Genomic DNA, 22273 nt, shown 5'->3' with positions numbered 1-22273 from the left:
GCTTGTAGATCATCTTGGTGCCAGGAACTGGTAGTTGTTTATTTTGCAGCATCTTTGTACTGTTTAGGATGCTGTGACAAATTTTCAATACAAAAATAAGATAGACTGAAAGCTCTCTATGTTGTAACAAGTATGTAATAATTAAAGTTGTATACAGAAATAAAAAATAAGATCTGGCTTAATCATAATTGTAGTATGGTTTTAATTACTTAATTACCATGGTACAGGCAGTGTTTTGACAACAGTTTTCTCTACATTAGATGAAACAGAAAGCTGACATCAGGAAACACTGCAGAGCAAATAAAGTATTTCAAGAAATTCAGGACCTTCATTTAGAATACTGCTTCTGTTTTTGAAAGTCACGTGTGGCAGCATTTTAATTCCAGAGGATTTTAAAAATGACAGCTGTAGTTACATTGCAAAATATTGACATTGATATTAAAGAACTTTGTAGAAACAGCTGTAAGGAGGTTGCAATGAAGCCATGCACTTTTTTTTCCCTGGAATTTAGATGCTTATAGTATATATTCTGCTAATTTTTCTGGGTTAGAATTTATGTCTCTGTGTTGATATTTTTACTAATTGGTGAACGTTTTAAATTGTGGGGCTGTACCTGCAAAAATGATAGTAATCATCATTACTACAGTCTGCAGGTCTGGACACCAATATATGTGGTTCTGATGGCAAACAGGACTAGTGGAATCTTTCATTCACGGACACCCTTTTCATTTGTACTTATTTAATATACCTGATGCTGAAAGAAATGAGAGAACATGAGAACAAAAAACTCTCTGTTTCCTTCCTGGAATAAGCATGTTAAATATGCATATATTGCATTCTCGAAGCTGCTTTGGGCTTGGACAAGCAATAAAATAGCCCCTGAAACTGAGAGTAAGACTTTTCATAATATTAAGTTTAAACATTAGAGAGGGAACTTTATTAAACTTATTAAATTACTCCTCCCCATATATACATATATACATATATATATATATATATATATATATTCTTTTCCTTTTCAAGAATATTGATATCTCTCTGTAGATTGTCAGTAGTTGTTGATAATTTTTAAGTTTCTGTGTATGTCAGAGGACACACATGCCTTTCCTCCTTGTGCTGACATTTAGAATATTAGCTATAGCTTGAGGGGAAGAGTTTTCCACTATGGCAATCCTCAGCAAGGCTTTTCTATTTTATTAGTGTTACACAGAGAATGGAGAAAAATCTGTTGTCTTGAAATCATCTGTCCAAGAAATAAAGAAATACAATCAGGGAAAACAACCTTTCTTCTTTCTCCAGAAATAGCTAATTTTTTCACTGTGAGGTCAGCTACCCCCAGTCTAAAAGGATCTTGAGTGTGGAGATAGCTAAATTTTACCATGGATTAATACATGATACCTCTAATGGAGCAAACTGATCATCTCTGTACCTGCAGAGGTCACCCAAATGAAGGCATCGCATTCTGTCCTCTCTTGCTTCTTCAAAAGAGCACAAAAGTTACAACTCAGCACATTTCTTGGAGCATAAACAGGTGAACTAGGTAGGGTGCTATTATAGACAAGAACTGTAGCACTGAACGTGAGATATTCAGCTGGAGGGTGGCGGCATCTCAAAAGTGAAGGTTTTGCTATCATGCTTTCATATCAGCAGGTTTTTTAATTGCACATTTATACAATGGCAGAGTTGTTGCACTGATTAAAATGGGAACCAAATGCAGCTGTATAACGGGACATTTGTGCTTGCAATTGCTAAGTCGTTTGCATCTGTGCCAAACTGAGCAGGTTTATGCTTGCTTTGCAAAATGGAAATATTAATGGAAGATGGAGAAATGAAAGTAATCAAAAATTGTGAGTTTGGGAAAACAAGGATCCTGCACTGCTCATTTCTAATAAAACTAAGTCACCTGGAGCAGTGATTTTATATACTGGTGTGGTTCAAGAAGATCTGTCTCTTAAGTTGTTTTATAATATACCAATATGTGTACTTCTAATCTGAAGAAGGTATTCCCCCTGCTTTGCTGACAAAAAGAGAGAAAGAACCACTGTCCCACTGGACAAAAGAAATCTTTAGTACAGCTAGAAAAAAGGATGATTGTTACTTTAATGGGAAAACACCAAATGTCACTTAGTCCAAGGCTCACTCACACAAATCAGTTTTTCCTGAAAAGAGTCACATTTCCAAGGAAGATAGATTTGAATATGTTAGGTTAATATTTATGTTTCCAAACATAATTTTGATAATAATAATAATAGTTGTCAGATACTCTTCCATCATATCAAGAGCAAGGTCTCCAGGGGTTAGTTGCTCATTTTCCTGGTATGATGCTGTTCTGTCCTGCTGATACGGCTTTAGCAACTGTTGTTGCATACCTAGAAGCAGCAGGTTTATTTCTTGTTCTGCTTTCCTCTTTGTTTTGGGGGGCTTTTTAGACCCATTTAGGCAGATTAACAAGAAATCTTTCTTCTCAAAAAGCAGCAATACTGAAAACAGAGAATGAAGGTTTTCTCATATCACACAGTTTGAAAATCTTAGGCATAAACCATTGGTTATCAATGGAGTCATCAGAAATATTAATGTGATATATAGCATCTAATAGCATCTTTCCCCCTGTTTAAAAAAAACAAACAAACCAAAGCAAACAGTGATTCAACAAGCTGCAAGTGAACTCTAGACTGAAAAGAAAGTAGCAAAATTCCCATTGATGCCTACAGACCAGATTTTATGCCTAAATACCCAGTGGGTGCAATATCTGTGAGTATACACTGTAGTAGCAAAGCAGTAGTTACAGCACTGAAGGGATGGATTGGAGCACAACACTTGGACTCAGGTTAGTTAAGAATCAACTCAAACTGCTAGCCAATTGAAGTCAAAGAAAACAATTTTGAAATGCTTTAGATTATATTGTTTGCCTTCTATTTAAGGAAATACACAATTAGTGCATAAGTAAAATTAAAGAGAGCTTTTCCTTACTTCTTCTGGCTTCTCAATCCTGAAAGTGAAGAACACTAGATCTCTGTGTCCTAGAGCAGCTGACTTGAGGGGAGGTACAAGTTTGTTTCTAAATTAGCCTTAAGTCTGCGTTATTTCACTTCAGAAATAAAGAACTTCTCTTTATGAGCCCTGAGCATGAAGAACAAAGGAAATCGTGACTCTACAATAGAGAACAGCAAAAGGTTTTTTTGGAAGAGAAAAATAATCTTTGTTAGATTATTTAAAACATTGGGAGTGGAGGGTTTGTTTGTATAACTGTTAATTGTCTTCAATAACAAATTGTTATAAGAAAAGACTTGAAGGGGACACAAACACTTATCTACATTGTGTCTCTACACAGGAAGCCATAGTGATACCCTTTTACTTCTGAGTAATTGCTGTGTGAGCTCCCCCCGTTCACTTTTTGTATGTTACACATTTCAGAGCATTATAACAAGTTTCCTTCCATTCCCCCTTAAAACCTCTGCAACAATTAATTTTCTGACCCTTTCTGCGGCCATAGGGCTCCAATGTCATCCAGCAGCCATTGTCTTATAGGCCTCTATGTGTACCTAATGTGTCCACACAGAAACAACCTTCCAAATCACTGATGATCTGGACAACAGCCATTTCCCCCAGCTGAAATGCTGCAGTCTGTTTCCAGTGAAATTCCGGGCTCTTGCGCACAAGGCATGCATTTTTGCTGATTAAGCACCTTTTATTAATCAGCAGAGTGTGCACCGTCAAGTGTATTTGACTCAAATATAGTGCATAAATTGGTTTACTCAGTGAAAAGGTTTGATCTGGCAGTTACAGATAATAGGTGGAGCTACAGGAATCCACAGTGCTTTTGGATCCCAATTTACTTTTGGCCTCTAAAGGAAAATGCTAAAAGTGGGTAGGAATTTCTTCACTGGCACTTAACAGAGCACTGAGTACTTGAGAGTGAGATGCCCTATTTCTCCCAAAAACATTGCTTCTTTCATTGCTTTCCCTTGCTAGCCTGACACAAATAGGCTTCTAAGTTATCATTATGCCATATCTTACTGCAAAATAGAAAGCATTCATTGCTGCCATAAGACAGAAAATCTAGCTACAAACTAGACTATGTGCTCAGAAAAGGAGCCCTCCTCTTGTTCAAGAACATAAAATTTCGTTTCAGACTTTGTTCATTTTAGTATGTGGATAAAGCCAAAAGAGGTAGTAATTTAAAAGAGTATGTATATATTTTGCATATTCTTTCAGGATGTGCCTGCTATCCTAAGGGTTGGAAGTAGTCAAAATACTATGTTCTGTCCCATGAACTGCTGCAAAGATAACAGATTTTAATGACCATTTACTTGGAACCAGATCAATTATGTAGTTATAATCCTCAAAATTACTGATCAACCCTTTTCACCTAGTCAGCTGTTTGCTGTAACCCGAAATGAGGAAACAGTTTCTTGGGTGAGGTAAACAAATAATTTGTTATCATTGCAAAATTGAAGTGTGCAATGCAAGCAAAATAGCTTTTTACATGTTGTTTTTAGCAGTTACTGCTTGCCTTATTGTTTAACTCCATCTGACTGTTCCTGTATTCTGTTTTGTTTTACCTTAGAAAATTAAACCTGTTATCATTCCAGCCCAACTTTTTTAAACATTTGCCTTATTCACAGCTGCTACAAAAAATTTAAGTGTAGAGGTTGGTTTACTTAGGTGTTTTGGCTAACAAAGGTCAAGAGTTATAAATGTGTGAATCATTAATTGTGGCGTGTGTTCCTTTTGCTGTGTTGATGAGAATTGCACAGGAGAACAGAGATTAAATACTTCCCCACAGGCTGCTCAGTTTTTTACCTCCATTGCCAGAGTTAGCTGCACTGGAACAAGGAGATATCTGCCCAGTGGCTGCTTGGACATGGACATGCACCAAGAAATTATATTACATCGAGTTTTCTGTGATTGAGCCCTTGCTTTTCCCAGAGAACAGAGCCTCATATTAAAGGGCCATGATATCACATATGTCAATCTGCCATTTTGTCAGGTGCTTTGATACATGTACACGTTTTTAAAAGGAAAGGAATTTAGGCAGACATGGGAGCTCATAGCATCGCCCAGATGACTGATCCCAAAACATTTAACACTGTTCAGTGGGAACATTTCTGATCTTAAAGTGAAGTTTGTGAATTATTAGTTGTTAACTGGTGTCCCAAAAGTATGCTTGCAAGTTATGGGTCAAACATCTTGCTGTCCCAGTAGGTATCTTCTGAGGGTAGACATTACTTGTGACTGGGGATCAGGGACAGATCCGAGCTGGTGTGGCCTGAGGCTTTTTTAATTGCAGTTGTCAGTCACTGAGTGTATTCATTCAACCCCTCAGGGTTACTGAGGGCCAATGCTGTACACTTACAGAGCAGTATTGCACTTAACATGCTCCATTTCTGAGTGGAAGTCTGGATGTGTTTGGAGGCTGTAAGAAAGAGCAGTCTGTGTCCAACACACACATCTGTGAAGCCTAGACCGAGGCAGCCTCTCAGTGAGGCTTTGGGGGTTGGCTCAGTTTGGCTGAATGGGGAATGTGGACCAAAGAGCAGACTTGAATAGCCCTGAGCTGATACTGCTGAGGTGTACAGAGCGTGCAACACTTGAAGCATGTGCCTCCCGTTACAGAGGAGGGACATACATCGACAACTACTCCTGAAGAGGAATATTTTAGTATGCAAGAGGTTTTCTTACCAGCAGCAAGAAGCAGCACTCAAGGAAAACTTGGAAAAGCAAGCAGTGAAAGTAGAGGCAAAGATTGCAAAGTATCTAGCTTTGTAAAAGGACATGTAAAAGCCAGTAGTGAGAGCAGTGCTCTATTTTGGCATCCAAATGCGACTAGCAACCTTTGACTCTATGCCAGTTCAGCACTGGGTGTGAAACTCTTGGCAATTTGCCTTGACTTCACAGCATTTTGAGGTCTGGAGACAGAAGGTACAGAGAGAGACTGAGTGCAGGGACCTGAGTATTGAGCCGATTTCATAAGTCTTGTTTGTTTCTCTTTTCTATTTACAAGAAATTATTGATGCTTTTAGGGGTTATGGAGGATCTAGCTCGCAAAGCTTAGGTGGACGAAACAAACTATATCCCCCATTTCTCTAGAAATGGTACCTAGAAGTGTTAAACTGCATTTTGTCCTCCCTTTAAACAAACAAACAAAAATATTTCTGAACAAGGAAAGCTTTTATCTGATGTGATTTTCAATATGTGAAAATCACATCAGCTTAAAATGCCAAGTTTCCTTGTCAAGAGCCAATGTGGTTTTTAACATCTCCCCTTTTCCCAGAATTATCAGAACTGCATAGACTATCTGGAAACAAATGGCCACAGCTTCTGAAAAATCAGAAAAAAATAAAATATAAGAATGTTTCTAGTGTAGTTTGTGCTTGCTCAACAAATACACTACATTTAACCTGAGCCTTTAAATAAATGAATTGTAGATAAAAGGGGTGCTTTTACATTACTGTAGAGTGATTTTCTTTTTTTGCTTTTTAGTATGAATTTCCCCAAGTCAGAATAAGTTTTATGTTTGTATTTATGTAATGAATGGTATAAATTCAGAAGTCCTCTCACTAATCTTTCTAAGAGTTTCAGTTAATGGGTGCATAAGGATCTTTGAGACTCTGATAACTATGGATTTTTCTCAGAGTTCTTTTCCCAGCTGCTGTTTAAGGCAGCACTCCTCCTCTGCGTGGGAGGGGAGGGGGGGTGGGTTGTACTTCCCGGCATCGCTGCCACAGACCTTGGCAGCAGAAAGCCCTGTCAGGCAAAGGGAGTGATCTAGAAGCAGCAGGGTTAGCAGATGCAAAGCCTGCCAACCTCGAGTCGCCAGCACAGGAAATTTTGGGTTCCACCAGCCCTTTACTTCTTTGCTTGTATTACCATACAGTTGTGTACATTGTGACTTCTGTGCCTGTAGTACCAGCTTTTATTGCCATCACCTTCCCCTGTGGACAGCTCAACTCACAAATTTGTTATTTTGGTTATTCCAGCATCCCTTTGGGAACTTTGATGCCAAGCATACCATGATACTTCAAAGCAGAGATCCTAGAAGAAAATGTTGTGTAAGCTCTTACAGGCATTGCTGGGAGCAGGAGTGTGTCCCACATGCCCATTTATTCCCACTCTGGTTTGCAGAAGAAGGCAGAGCAGCAGATTTCTCTACATTGGCAAATCCTATGTAGCCTCTTTTGTACTACTCACACTTTTTTGTTCCCTTGCATGTCTTGAATAGGATTAACAAATGGAGTTTTTCCTTTAAGCTCTGGTGAACTTTACTAAGATACTCAGAAACTGCGTCAGAAGTTTCAAAGAGTCTTTTTCACTAGTGGTTCACTTGGGACCATAATTCCTCGTCTTAACAGAGGCACTGACACTTTGTGGGTGACAGTTCTTGCTCTGTATCACCGTCAGAGTGTGTGACATATTAACTTCAAAGCAACAAAGAGCTTTTATTTGCTGAAAACAGATCTCTTAAAATATTGACCTCTTTAAACATTAAACATTATGGACAAACATCCCAGAATTGATGATGCAGGGATTGCAAAATAAATTACTGTTTAAACCATGGAATGTGCAGCATAACAGTTCAGTGCTGCTGTCAGGGCCACCTCCCGCTACCCTCTGGAAAGTGCTCTCACCAGCTGTGATATCAGGGCTAACAGTGGTTTCAGACTTATTCCAGGAAGCATTATTGTCAAATAATCATACTGATTAATTGCATTAATGTCTTCAAATAATTCTCTTATTGTCTGTCTTCTGATTTGAGAAGTTATTGCTTTTGTGAAAAAGCAATAGAGAGAGAAGAAGCTTTTGAGAAGTTATTGCTTTCCTGAAAAATATAGTGATGTTGCTCATTTGGGAGCATCAAAAATGAAAGTATGAAACACAAGACATATAAAACTTCATAACTTAGTAATTTTCTCTCCAGATAAAATGTATTGGTCAGTTCTTTGGAAATTCCAATCACTGACATTTGTATTGCTTCTGTGAGCGTGCCCAGCTCCAGTTTCAAGTTTTTTGAGTCAAACACCTTGCCTGAGGAAGGGAGCACAAACTCTAAGCCATTACCACTCCCTCTGAGTTTTTCTGCCAGATTTGTCTCCTTTTCATTACACTTCAAAAGTAAAAAACAACTATTCTTTGAAAGCCTCAGAAGAGTGTAAACAATTCTATACTACATCAGATATGTTTTAATTCAGCTCAGAAAAAATCCTTTTGCAAGCAAGCGTACCCATAATCCAGTAGGAAATCTTTTAACAAAGGAAGAACTTGCAAGACCGTACACAGACTGCACTTACTGCAGTATGGAAAACTGATGGCTTATCTCCAGGACAGAGTGTATAAACCATCCTTCTACGCTGGATTGTAGGTGAGACCGGAAGCACAAGTTTGAAGAAGATCTCACCATTTTCCCCACCTTCCATGCTCTACAGAGGTCTCAAAGCATATTATCTGGATTACCTGCAGGTAACTCCAACCCAAAAGATGTGCCACTGGACTGTTTCAGCCACTAAGGAGCAAGACAATCAGAGCAGGATCAATCTAAAGTAAAACCTACTGAAATTCATGTATTGCAGAATACCCACAAATTGTTTTACTTTATAGATCCACTCCTACTGTTTTATTCTACTTGTCAATGCATGCACAGCCCAAATGATCCTCCAATATGTAATTGATTACCATTTCAGCTGCAGTAGCTCCTTTGGTAGGTGTTGACTAATTCATAAATATAATAATAAATGGGGAAAAAACCGCAGAAACCAAAGCCAAACAAAATAAATGGTGTCTGGTTCAAAACTGAAATATAATTTCTGTCTAATGTGTTTTCTTCTGCTACTTCAAATCTTTGAAACAAAACACTGGGCTTCCAGCCACAGGCAGGATTAAATCTCAGACAACTTAGGTCACTGTTACTTCACTGACTTCAGTGGACAAAATACACACCTCAGAAAAAGATCTAGAAAAAATGTATTTAAGGACTAACTGTAAATTTAAAAAAATAAGTGTAGGTTTTTAATTACCACGATAAGAATATTACACCAGGATAAATAACAAGATTCACTCAGCTATTTTCTGCTCATCATTCCAAGCCATCAGTTCTATTACATTAGAAAGGGCAGGATGGAAGTACCCCTGGTGCCATGAAAAACAACAGATTCACGCAACACACCTTTAGGGAATGTGATGTAGAGCCCTACAATTTAGGCTTCCCTTTGGATGCTAAATGCTTCTGTATATATCTCTCCATCTATCTCCATGCATATATTCTCAGGCAGCATTTGGAAGTTACTTCTACCTCAGAGTTTACATCGGTCTCCATCTCTGCTCTCTGCACTTCACACTCAGAAAGGCTTTGCTAAGAGCTCCAGTGCTCATGGAGAACAAGCAAAATATCTCAGAAGCTGGGCAGCATTTCCCTTGAATCAAATCATCCCTGTATTTAAAGTCAGTCATATGCTTGTGTTACTTAGTTGAATTAGGACATTCCACAAATAAATACTTTATCTAAGCCTAATGCTTTCTGCTGGTGCTACCAAAGAGTTATCCTGAGTCTGTGACACCAAGAACATTCAGAATTTAAAAAGGAAACAACACAAACTCAGATCCTTATTCTTCTGGGTAAGGACATCACTCAGCTCGGGGATTTATTTAGCAGAACTTAGAATCTATCAAATCTGACTGAAGATCTGGAAACTCAGTGTCTTGCTAATGCTTTTAAAAGGGAAACTCAAGATTATTTATTGATGACAGCAAGTACTTTGTGATTGTAAATACAAGCACAACCAACAAAGTGACACATCTAATACTTTCTAAGACACACGGCTGCACTGCTGAACTACCTGATGGCCAAATCTCAAAATACAAGCTTTCCTCCACCTGACAAAGACCATTCAATTTTTAAGACTTTATATGGGCAGCTTTCTAGCTACCAAAGGTTGTAGAAGCGTTTCAGTTTTTCACACATTGTCGAAAGAGTTTTTGTTTTGGCTTGTGTGCTTTCAAAGGCAGAACAGAAATATTGAGAAAGGCACCGTTCATGTCAGTATTTAACTGTGATTGACAACTCTTTTTCTGCGTGCTGGTGGAAGCTGCTGAATTATAGCTTTGGCTGGAAGGAGCCAACAGTGAAATCGAAGACCTCTTCCTCAGTCCCAAATAGCTGCAAATCTAAAGGGTCTTTTGTTGAAAGATTATTCAGTTTCAGAAAGCTAGGCTAGAAAGAAAAATAGGTTTTTTTCCCAGTCAAATTCTGACCCTTGAACTCAGGGTAGATATTTCTACCATCCTCATCAGCATGCCATCTAACAAAGAGGTTGTTAGTTTCTGTTAGGTGTTTTGTTTCCTCCTACATAATTTAAATGAAATAAAAACAAAGTCAAAAGTGCTACATGTTTAAAAATTCTATGGCGTAAAAAAAGAAAAGTTGCAGAGATGGACCTTGTTAAGTAATGAGACCTTATTTTTTGTACAAAGAATAAAAACCTGAAAAAACCTAGATAAAATAGGCAGGTGTTTTATGTTTTACATCTTCTCACAAAAAGCTATTTCACATTTTTAAGCAGTATTTACACATAATTATCTACTAAAATAAATGGCACAAACTTTCCATGAAACAGCTGCTACTTGTACCTTTTTTAATATTTTGAGCTTTCATTTTTATATGTGTCCATTTGAAAGGGGACACTTGAGAGGGCTCATGGGATACCTCATTGCTTTTTGCAGCTCCCTGTAAGGAGGCTGAGGTGAGTCAGGGCCTGAGTCTGCTACAGTGCCTGCAGTGAGAGGGCAAGAGGAAATGGCCTCAGGCTGAGACAAGGGAGAGTCAGATTAGATACTAGAAAAAATTGTCAGTATTGGGGTGGTCAGACACTGGAATAGGTTTCCCGGGAGGTGGTGGAGTCACCATCCATGGAGGTGTTCAAGAGGCACCTAGGTCTGGCATTGGGCGATGTGTTTTAGGGACTTAGGGCAGTGCTGGGTTGGTGGCTGGACTTGACAAACTTGTCTCTCCCAACCTTGATTATTCTATGAAAACACCTGGATATTGCAGGGTAAACATGCTGGACTTTATATTTCAAATACGTGGAAACAACTTGGCATTTACAAAGGCCAAAATACTTAAAAGTGTTTCCATTTCAGAGGTGGATTTTTGAATGCACATATAGCAAGTGAGGCGGAGTCAGCCTTAATATTCACCATCTAATAATATACCAGGAATAAAGGGTCTATGGCTACATTAGCTTTTGAATTGTCTCTCTAGTATGAGACCATTTATCTAATTTAATGTTTCCAAATATTCTGACATGTCAAATAAATATGAAATAATTGAATTTGTAGAGTTATCAAGGTAATTATTTTACAAAAAGGAGAAAGACAGTTAAAAGATGAGGGTGGCAGCAAAAAGAGAGTAGTAAGTTATTCATAACTGTACATGTCCAATCCAGCATTTTGACAAAAACTTGTGTGACATTTTGTTTTCTGGGTGCCCAATAGTTTTGCCACATTCCTCAGTGTGTAAATTCTGAAAGAGGCCCACCTTTTTCTCAAGAATTTTCACCTCTTCAGGTGCCACTCCATTGCTTGGCTCAGAAAAGATCTTCTTGCTCTTCACATTCTTTTAAACTTTTAAACCATTAGAGAGAATATAACTCTGACAGTCTGGCAGAAAAGCCTTACATCATTCTGATCCCAGCATCCGTCCCGACTAAGGAGGTGTTTCCTCACATTTCTCCAGTAAAGCTCTGCTGGTGTCATCAGCCTCTCAACAGAGATGCCAATGGATCTCTTCACAGCCTAATTATCAGTAGTAACTGATATTTTGTTGTGTTCCACAGGCTTTTATCAGGACCTTAAAGGCCTACATTTCTCCAATAATTGTTTCAGTTCTTAAAAAAAAAAACCAAAACCAATTACCATTTTCAGACTTCTTATGCACAAGATTTTGGGATGACAGTGGGAGAAGAAAAGAACTTCAAGTAGAAGACTTAGCAATTTTTTCTTCCCATTTTAAACTCTTTCTTACAAAACCTTAAACCAACTAATATTATGGAGGAGAACTGTTTTAAATGCTTTCAGAGGAAAATCAGGGAAATGATCCCACCAAATGACAATGAGAACTTTGCCTGGAAGGTATGCAGCCATCATTTTGGCAGTGCCTGCACAAGTAGCATGCCAAGACCAAAAAAAAAAAATCAATTCCACAAAACTTAAACATTCAGAAAGAAAATTCCTCCTCGTAGAGAAAAGGAAGGGCCCCACCTCCTTAAATGATGATGCGTTACAATCCTTGCTTTCTACTTTACATGCACCTAAGTCATGTACATACAAATGTAAACACTCACATGTAAGCACCAGCATTCTTTCAAATTCAATTTTCTCCATGGTTTTTGGAATTTAGGTGATTCCAAAACTTGACTTCGAGATTGCTACGGGAAAGGATTATTCTAACATCAGATGCATATTTCTAAATTCAGTTAAAGAGCCTTAAAAATTCATAGTAAATTGCACAAAATATCTCCAGAAATGTGTACCTTTTTATCAGCACTATGTGGACTGTGTCATAAGCTTTAGAGTCTTTTACGTAGCCCTATTCTGTGGTGCTTTCAGCCCAGCAGTAACTGTGGTCAAGTGAGTAAGGATGTCCCAGAACTTCATCCAAACCCTGTTTTTGCTAGTAAATGTGATTCCCTTCTACGTCATGTCTGTCCCAGTTCTGCTTCTATAACTACTTAAAAAGTTGATCTGTGTTAGTGTTCTGGACAGCTATTTTCACCTGCATTATGGGAGACATAAACACACAATGGGTAGCATAAACCACAGCTAATCTGAACTACCTTAATTTGTTTTTATGTGTATTTATACTCTGTCATGCATGCTATTAAATGTTACTTCAAGGAGCAAAACTTAAGTGGAAAAAGCACTCAGGTGCTTTGTCTAGAACCACTGAGTGGAGGCCCTCAGAAAACTACAACCTCTGGTAACTATGAGTAAATCATTCTTCTTTCTTTGCCTGGGGTTTTTGTCTCATCAGCTGTGTGGTAATTCATTTTTTCCCCTACAACTTTTTCTGGTTTTATCTTCAGACAGTGTAAGCTCTCAGTACAGGAAATTTCTTGCCGTGTCTTTGACTGGAACCAGAATGAGAAAAATCTGTTTCACCTTCAACTTTCTTTGCATTTTGTTGGAATGACAGCAAAATAAATGCTAAAAAAAATTTGGTCAGCTCTGTTTAGGCCATTCAAACTAACATTACTTTTAGCTGTTTTCAGCTTTTTGGTTCCATTGTGCAAAGTGGCAGTTTTGAATATGTTGTTGTTAGATTAGCTTAAATTAGTTTAACAGTTCCTGCCCAAACAGAACTTAGTACCATCTAAACAGTTAAACCACTGTTTTTCACTAGGTGCCTGAGTGGGGGGAATTTCCAATAAGAGCTGATGTAATACTTCTGTTTGTGAAACAGACAGAATGGTGTCATCCCCGGGCTGCATTTCAAAGGCATATCTTTGTGTCAACAAGGTGATGTGACCTGTCCTCATAATTGATGTAAAAGTACTGGCAATCTGGGAGAACTACAGTTGGCAGAGTTAGAAGTTAGCTCTGTGACTTTCAGGTGGGGTCAGATGATGGGAACAAACTTGCTTTAGACAAGCAAAAGTAAACAAGTCTCAAATAGGCAAATTTTTGACATAACCTCTATTTCCAGAGAAAAGCAAAACCCAATACACATTCTGATCAAAGGTCAAATGCTGAGCCCTGGCTGCATATGCCTAATTTTAATTGTAATCAGCAGGAACTCTCTGTATGTCAAAGGTCAAAACTAAACCCCAACTTCAGCTTAGATCAAAAAAATAATTTTTCCAGCTCCACCTAAGTGTAATAAAGTAGAATTCAAGCTATCACATCACTGACTAATACATTTCATGTTTAAGCAAAGATACAGAACTTTAAATTAATGGCAGTCTAAGATAAGAAAATGAAAGTAAGTGCAAACCAAATAAATACCTTGAAGTACAAAATATAAAACCCCAGACATTTATCAAAGCTTAGCTTAAATGTTCTGTGCTCAAGAGAGTACATCTGAAGGAATAAGAGATGTGCTAAGAAACCAGACATTAAAGCTGCAGAAGGAGAAGAAATGTGTGGATGGACTTGTGTCAAACATGTCACCTCAACACAGCGTATAAGGTTAAAGAAAAATGTCAGAACTGGACACTTGTAGTTGAATCCAAGTAAAAATTCAAAAACCAGTTCTCCAGCCCTTTTTTCCATTGAAGGGAGGAGTCCCTTTTCCCTTTTGAGGTGCCTACTGGCTTGAATTAGTTTGGCACCGTCTTCTTCCTCTGTGTTCACCATGACATGAGACTACAATGAGTCTTCTCCTTCCAAAGCATCACAGTTTTCATTCCATGCTCTGTCTTGGCTGTCTTGTAGGAATATGACTGTATGAGGTGCAGAGTCTGACATGCAGCATGAGTTAAATCTCCAGGCACTCTGCTCTCAGCAATGCAGGTTATGAGGTCCAGGGTATTTCTAACTCTGTTCCAGCAGAAGTAACACAGATACCTGCTCAAGCTCTGGTCACAGTTGTATGCATCCTTTGAAGGGAGACAGGCAATGAAATAAATTTAATTTAGTAATTCCCATCTCACACATATGAATGTGCTGCTTTGCCAATCCATTTAAACATCCCACTCTTGCTTTGCTAGAGCTTCACCACAAAATTAAATTCCCTCTCCTGGCTACGACCCATGATGCTTAGAAAACATCATTAAGGTGGGGGGTTGGGGGTTGGGGGTGTTGGGGAAAGTGAGAGGGGAAAGAAAATGCCATGGGAAGTCAGCAAAAAAAAGGGAGTAAAAACAAGATGACAAGGGGGTGGAGGGGAAAGGAGGGAATAAAACCAGATTTTAAGCTGACAGCATATTCCCACAGACCCAAGATAAAGAAAAATAAGTTACAAACCACATCAAGAGCGCACTTGAAAATGCCTGGCTTATTTTCCCTGCTTTTGCTCCACTAAGTTATTACTGGTCAGCATCCAGCAAAGAAGACACCCTCTTAACTGGAGAGGACCTTCAAACATAACAAAAAATACAGCTGCAGGCCAACTGCTGTTCTTCAGCCAGGAGTAATGGTACTTACGGGAGAAAAGCAAAAAGTGGAAAAAATAGTATCTAATCAGAACTGTAGGGGGAAAAAATGTGTCTATGTGGAAAAAGGTAATTTCCAAGTTGAAAACTAAGCAGGAAACAGGCTTGAAATAGTGGAAAACAGTAAACAAATTCCTGTGAGATGAACTAACATTGTGCCCTGCAATGAAAAGTAATTGGAAAGTAAAGAAAACAAGTGGTTTAGAGCCAGAACATAACAAAAACCGTCACAGAGTCCTCAGATCCCAGATAGCCCACACACTTCTGGTGCTAGGCACCTCTTGGAAGAACAGTCTGTCTCCTGTTTGACTCAGGAGAGTTCACAGGAATTTTTAAATCACAGCTGTCTCTCCTGAAGGGGTTCCAAGAGATATAAAGAACATTGCTGAATTGGTGCTGCCCTTTCCAAATGAACAACCTCAAAAACTTGCCATTACATCACTAGGATAGAGAGACATCCACACCATTGCATCCAGGTCTACTTCTGTGGGTACCAATAGTTAAACTCAAAGTTCAATACAAAAGCACTTCTATGAAATGCTTTTCTGAACTTTGACATTGTCTTACTTTGCAAATTTCCTGACAATTCAATTTTATTTTCTTTTCTTCAGGGTGATATTGCCTTTCTATTAAAGAATCCCACCTCCATCAAGAAATTTCCTGTAAACCAGTGGACTGCCATTTTAGGCATAAATTTCTTCTGGGATTTAATCCTATATGCTCATTGTCTCCATGCAGGAAGATGTATCTGCGTGAAACTTCTCCTTCTTTCTGAATTGTGCTAGCTGATCTAATGGCTCTTGTGGTGCTAATTAATGTTTATTTTTATGGGTCTCTGGAGCATTATTCCTATTAATTTATGAATTAAAAAAATGAGTTACAAGATCCACCCTATCACAAGGACACCACCCTCCCTATTATGGTTGTCTGTAAGTCAGTTACCTTCTTTGTGCCTCATCTGGAAAAGTGATACCAGAGAATGAGTTGGTGGAAACTACTGACATATCTGGAAGAGCCAGTGGTAAGACAAGAAGTTACCTAAGAAGTCATTTGGCTTGTGAGATCCTGTGCCACCACACAGATAGGTAGTTCCAGCTCTGTTCTCTAGGACAAATGCCAACAAAGCTACAGCAACCCAAAAGCATTTAAGAGGCCAGGGTGTACCCCAGAACCATGCTCCAGTGGGTGTGATGCAGCAGATCTCTATCAATCAGCCAAAGAGAATGAGTTGAGACATGATTCATTCATTCATTCAAATGAGACAGCACTACTGGCTCCTGTAAACCATTATGCCCCTACCCTAGCAGGCAAAGCCATGCACTTTGATCCCTAATAGGAACTTCACGTGCTTGTTAAATAAAAATAATTATCTTCTCAGCATTTCTAGTGTTTGGTATAAGGTATTTGTATCACAATAACACGAGTAGTTATAACACTGAGAAATCAGCATGGCTTTTTAAATGACTGCGAGGTCATTGCCCTTTCACCAGTCAGTAATTCCAGATCTCTTCTAAGGGTCCAGTCTCAGCAGAGTTCTCAAGGGAATCCTGCATGTAGAGGTCTTCTGTGCTCCTAGGAAGCAAAGACTGTGAGCTGATTGAAGATTCCGATAAAATATTCTTTTGAGATCTGATTTGTTTCAGCAAATCTCATCTTAGGACCTCATAATTACTGCCAATAGAACTGTTTCATCCAAGGTCAGCATCTTTCCTTCTTTTCTGCACGGTCCATCATCCAAGGCCGTTCAAATTCTCTTTCTTTAAGCATGGGATAATTTCCATGAACCCAGAGTGTGGCATAGTGTGTGGCATACCTGTGTGCTAACTCAATGTGCTGTCACTTTTCATTGTGTCATGAAGCTGCTTTCAAGCGACTGTATTTATCTAACAACAAGGCCAGGACATCTGTGCAGGGGGTTAAAACAACCACTAGTAGTTCCAAATTCTTATGTTGATGAGTATACCTGTACGAACCCAAAATATTTCTGTCTTCCCATCCTAAATAAGAAGGAGGAGATTTAACAGGTTCCTGCTTCACTGTTTTTTGAGCATGACCTTACTGGCACATTTTCCACCTTGCACCAAGAGCAGCTGAAAGTGTGCATAGCTCTTCATGAACTCCGGTGTTTTGTTGCTCTACATGTATTAAATCTGGTGTTAATTTCAGTGGACCTTAATATGCAAAGCTGCAGACTGTGGTGGCTCAGAAGGATCTTCAACATACCTATAGGCTCCAGCCTTTGAAACATTTTTGTTCAGATGGATAGATGAAGGTAGCAACTGTTTGACCTCTCTGTTTCCAGCCACTGGTGAATCTTGGTCCTGATTGCACCTCACTGTGCAAGTCTCTTCACACAGCTAGTCCCAGTGAAGCTGCAGTCTGTGGCAAAGCCTGAGCTTGTGGAATCTCTCTGGCTTGTGGTATAGCTGGCTTTCAACAGTGGTTGTGAATACAAGCTAGTGGCAGTGTGAAAATGCAGTTACTTGCAGTTGCTTCATTATTTGCAAGTGGCAGTGAGCTATCCCTTACAGATAGAAAGCAGCACTTGTTTCAGAGAAATGCCTTATAATTAAGGTAAGTATTTAATGTTACAGTGACTCCATGACTCATCTCCTCGGGATCCTCTCAACTAGCTGCTCTGCCATTGGAAATAAGGGAATTCCAAAGGCAAGTCAATATTTGGTCTTGTTTTGTTTAGAACTAGCTGGTTTCCAAAACCCCACCTTTATTTTAGTATCAGTCTATGAAAAGAATTTTCCATTTGGTTTGTATCATTTTCAGCTCTGTGGAAAAGACCTGCACAAGTGTTTGGGAACTTTTGATTACAAAAGTTGCTTTTTTTGAATGTTAAGGTTGTGACTTCAGAGTCAAAAACTACTACAAAATACCTAACATTATTTCTTTTTGAAGTGGGCTTTCTCTGCACAGGTGCATTTGATATTTCTAGGTCTTATTTTCAATTTTAGTGTTCAATAGAAGGGCAGGGTAACTGTGTGATTCATCACAGAATTATAGAATGGCTTCTGTTGGAAGGGACGTTAAAGATCATTTTGTTTCCACCCCCTGCCAAGGGCAGGGACGCCTCCACTAAACCAGGTTTCTCATATCCCTGTCTAACTGGGCCTTGAATGCTGACAGAGTTTGGGCATCCACAGCTTCTCTGGGCAACCCATGCCAGAGCCTCACCACCCTTGCAGTAAATAATTTCTTCCTAATATCTAATCTAAAGTTATTCCCTTTCACTTTGGAGCCTTTGTCCTGTCACCACAGCTCTGATGAAGAGTGTCTCTTCAGCTTCCCTGCAGGCCCCTTCAGACACTGGAAGGTTGCTTTGAGGTCTGCACACAACCTTTCTTTCTCCAGGCTGGAAAGACTTCACTTCCTTAGCCTGTCTTCATTGAGGGCATAGCTGCTCTATAAAGAGCAAGTCCTTATATTTTAGCTGTCCATGGAAGATGATATTTTTTTAGGCATCAACAGGAGTAAAGATTAGCTAAATTAATTGAAAACTAGCAGAGGGTTTGCAAAATTTTTGTAGAGCTATCTGCCCTGTCTGACAGAAGGCCACCAACTTCTCTGTGCTCAATTCCCTTCTAATTAAAGAACTTCATATTACTCACCTGCTACAGACCTCATACTGTAGGAATAAAAACTTTCAGGAGCTCAGATGTTGAAGCAGTTGAGGCTATACAGATTATTTACACAAAATTTAACTCATTTTTTGGACAACAGTCTAATTCTCTCTAATGCCTATTACATGCTTCTATGAGCCAGGAATGGAGCAAGAGATACCACATTGCATATAAAAGGGCAACAATAATTCACATTTTTGTACTTTATGCAATTCAATTTCATTGAGAACCTTGAGACTGTTTTCTACCTGTTTTAAGAAATTTTGTAATTGGAATATTGCAGTGCTTTGCAAAATGCCCTAAACACTCTGTTAGCAAAAATTCCAAGTTTGGGAATCTTAAATTACTTAGGCTGTTTTTTCAAGTGTTTTGTGCCAACAGAGGAGGAGCCAGAATTCAGACTATGAACCTTAACACAAGGTTTTCATTTTTGCAAGATAGCAGAACCCCAAAATAGGTAGAAAAAAATTAAAGGACCTTCTTAATCTCTGTCAACATTGCAATGCCTCAACAAAGGGAAGTCCAAAAGCAGAGATGTACGCTATTTGTTTTCAGTGATGCAATGATGTAGGAAAAAGCTTTTCCTCTCATACTTTCCTGTTGTCTGCAGCCTCTAGTTCTAAATACTCCCGGTGGACATGAAGCTGGCTGTTAGGGCTTTTCTCAAGCAGCACCTCCTGACTCATAAGTAACCATGTTCAGGCAGGGGCACAGTTTGAACTCTCAGGTAAATACAAGTAACCAGAATTAAATACTCAATCCTAGCAATGGCTTTTTCAACCAATATAAACCATTTTAATTTGGTTGGCAACAGCACAGCTATTCCAGCCTCGATTGGATAAAGATCTTGCCCAAGAAGATGATAAGCTTTCCTCCAGTGTCTGAGTTTAAACAAGACTGTTTTGCACATTTCCTATGAAGCAAACTTTTTCAAGTGCTTGTTTTCTCCCTATGTATGAATTTGGTAAATATTCTCATACAAGCAATCTCAGGCTCATTCTGAGCCCTGACTATGCCAGAGGAATGAATGCGTGCCTCAGGTCTGGGTGCCTCCAGTAGGTCTTTTCAATATTCCAGTGAAAGGTTCAAACCACATGTTCTGCAAGCATATGTAACCAGACCTCAAGTGACTTTGAGGTAGCAACAGACCGTCAGCATTTACAGAGTAGTTCTTTAATGTCCAGAACTATTTCTGCCCCTCAGAAATGCCTTTCTACCCCTCCTTATGCTTAGGACATGCACCTTCAGGGCCATCCACTGAGAGAGTGATCAGCAGGAGGTCTCTGCATCTGCTTCCAAGCACTCACACAGCAATTCAGTAATTTTCTCAGTGGAAAATCTGTATACCTGTCTGCAGATTGAATCTAGGGAAAAAGAACTTTTCAGCAACCTTATTTGATCAGAGTGGTCATGGTTACCAGGGCATATTTTGCTGGGGCATCTTTTTCAACCAGGGAGAGGAGGTTTCTCTCTCTGACTGTGATTCTCAGAGTTTCCCAAGACAGTGACTTACAATGAAAATCAAATGCCTTGCATTGACAATGTGGTTTTACAAAGCAAACAAAACAGAAACAAAAACAAACAAAAAAGTAAACCAAAAGATCCTGAGGATCTCATTCTGAATACTAAGAGGGAGCTGTTTTTTGCAGCAGAAATTTTGCTCTCTGGTCACGCAATATATTTTTCTCAAGGTAGCTTTGTGATTCATGTGATTCATGGATCTCAGGGAAACTGGCCGGATCAGGGTAACATGTGCCATACAATCCTCTTATGCTGTTCCTCTAATCATTATGAATTAAAGAAGTAGGTCAATGATGCTTCATCTCCTAAGAAACATCATTAATTCACATGTAGCCCTCATGTTTTAAAATGTTCATCACCACATGTCAACCAAACAGCTAAACTAAGCCTGGAGGAAGCACAGGGGGCTTAAAGAATAGCATAGATGTGAAAAATGAGCCAAAGCATAAGTCAGTAAACCGTATATAAACTTTATCTTTGTTGTTCAGGAAAGAATTTTTTCCTACTAGGAAATGAAGTGCAAATAGAGTTGATTTTAACATTATGTGTTCCTTTCAACTTGCAATGAGAGAGGAAGGAGATGCACCTTAAATGTCAAGAAGTTTAGTTTCAAGAGAAAACAATGCACTTATCTTTCTGTACCAAAGGTTTCTAGTGAATTAGGGTAAAAGCAAAGGGGAGACAGATCTGGAAAAGGCAGATGTTTTCATTACTTTTTGAAAACCCCCTCAAATGTTTTTTGTGTAGCATGCAAATAGGTCAGAAGAGTTTGTCTATGCCTGTTTTGAGGGTCATTCATCCCTGAAGAAATATACTGTAGTCTTGAGCACCACAGGGTGCAAAGATTTGAGTTTAAATTACTGAATAAAGCTTCATAAGAGCTGCAAGTGTCAGAGCTAGTCTGGAAGACCTGCACAGCTGATCCATGGTGGTTTTGTTTCCTTTACTAGACGCAGTGAGTGGAATTACTCTCCATTCACAGAACGCAAGACTGACATTCAAGGACAGTGAAATCTTTCATAAGCTGAACTGGCAAGAGCAGAGTATATGGTATGGTTGACAAGCACTGAGCTTCTGCTTGATTTGTTCTGTTTGTCTCTGCAAACAGTTACTGTAGTCAGGTCACCTCTTTTATCCTTGGGAAGGCTATATTCTTGCAACACAGCTTTCTCTCAGTGATGAGAGGAGTGTGAAAAAATAACCACAGGGACTAGCTAGCACATCTTGTATCTTTGTGGTTGAAGGAAAAAAAACTAATGAAAGAATTGTTATATGTAGGGTCGATTTTGTTTCTGTGTTCCTCTATACATCAACAATGGACAATGATGAACAATGTTCAAACATCAAGAGACTCAAGGCTTAAAAAATAAATTGAACTGATTTGTGCATGCCAAGATTTTGTAGTGAGTTAGGCACAAGGTAACTGCAGTCTCAATTATTCACAAGACCATTAAGAAACTCTTTAGACAGCAAGGCACCTTCTTTGAGAAAAAATTTCTGCTAGAGGCTTTAGAGCTCCCAGACCTCAGCATATGAAGCAAAAGGACTGCTCATTTGCTGTTTATACATAAGTGACCCCCCCCAAACATGTCTGTAGTTCCATTGTGTCTAGCCCTTTTCAGCCACAGCCAAACTAACTGAGAGGGCCTTTCCTTCTCTGGAGAGCCCCTGTTGTCATCTTTTCCCTTGGATATGGTACATGCCTTCCCAGTGACTCTTGGCTATAGAGCCTTCCCATCTCAAACATGTCTTTGATAAAGAGTTTCTCTTCTTGCTAAACTTTTAATAATAACAACCCTCCAAACCAAAAACACCACACCCTTGGAATTTTCTGAATTTATGTAAATATTGCACTTCACTCCACTCCTGGCATTACTTTGCCTTCCTATGTCTTTCTGTGCAGCTCCTTCCCTGAAGTCTTGGTTAATGCATCAAATCATATTTAGGCTGAGTTCCTCCTGCTGTTACCAGCCTGGATGA

The sequence above is a fragment of the Serinus canaria genome, chromosome Z (assembly GCF_022539315.1).
Source record: "Serinus canaria isolate serCan28SL12 chromosome Z, serCan2020, whole genome shotgun sequence".
NCBI lineage: Eukaryota > Metazoa > Chordata > Aves > Passeriformes > Fringillidae > Serinus > Serinus canaria.
Note: the sequence above shows the minus strand (reverse complement) of the source record.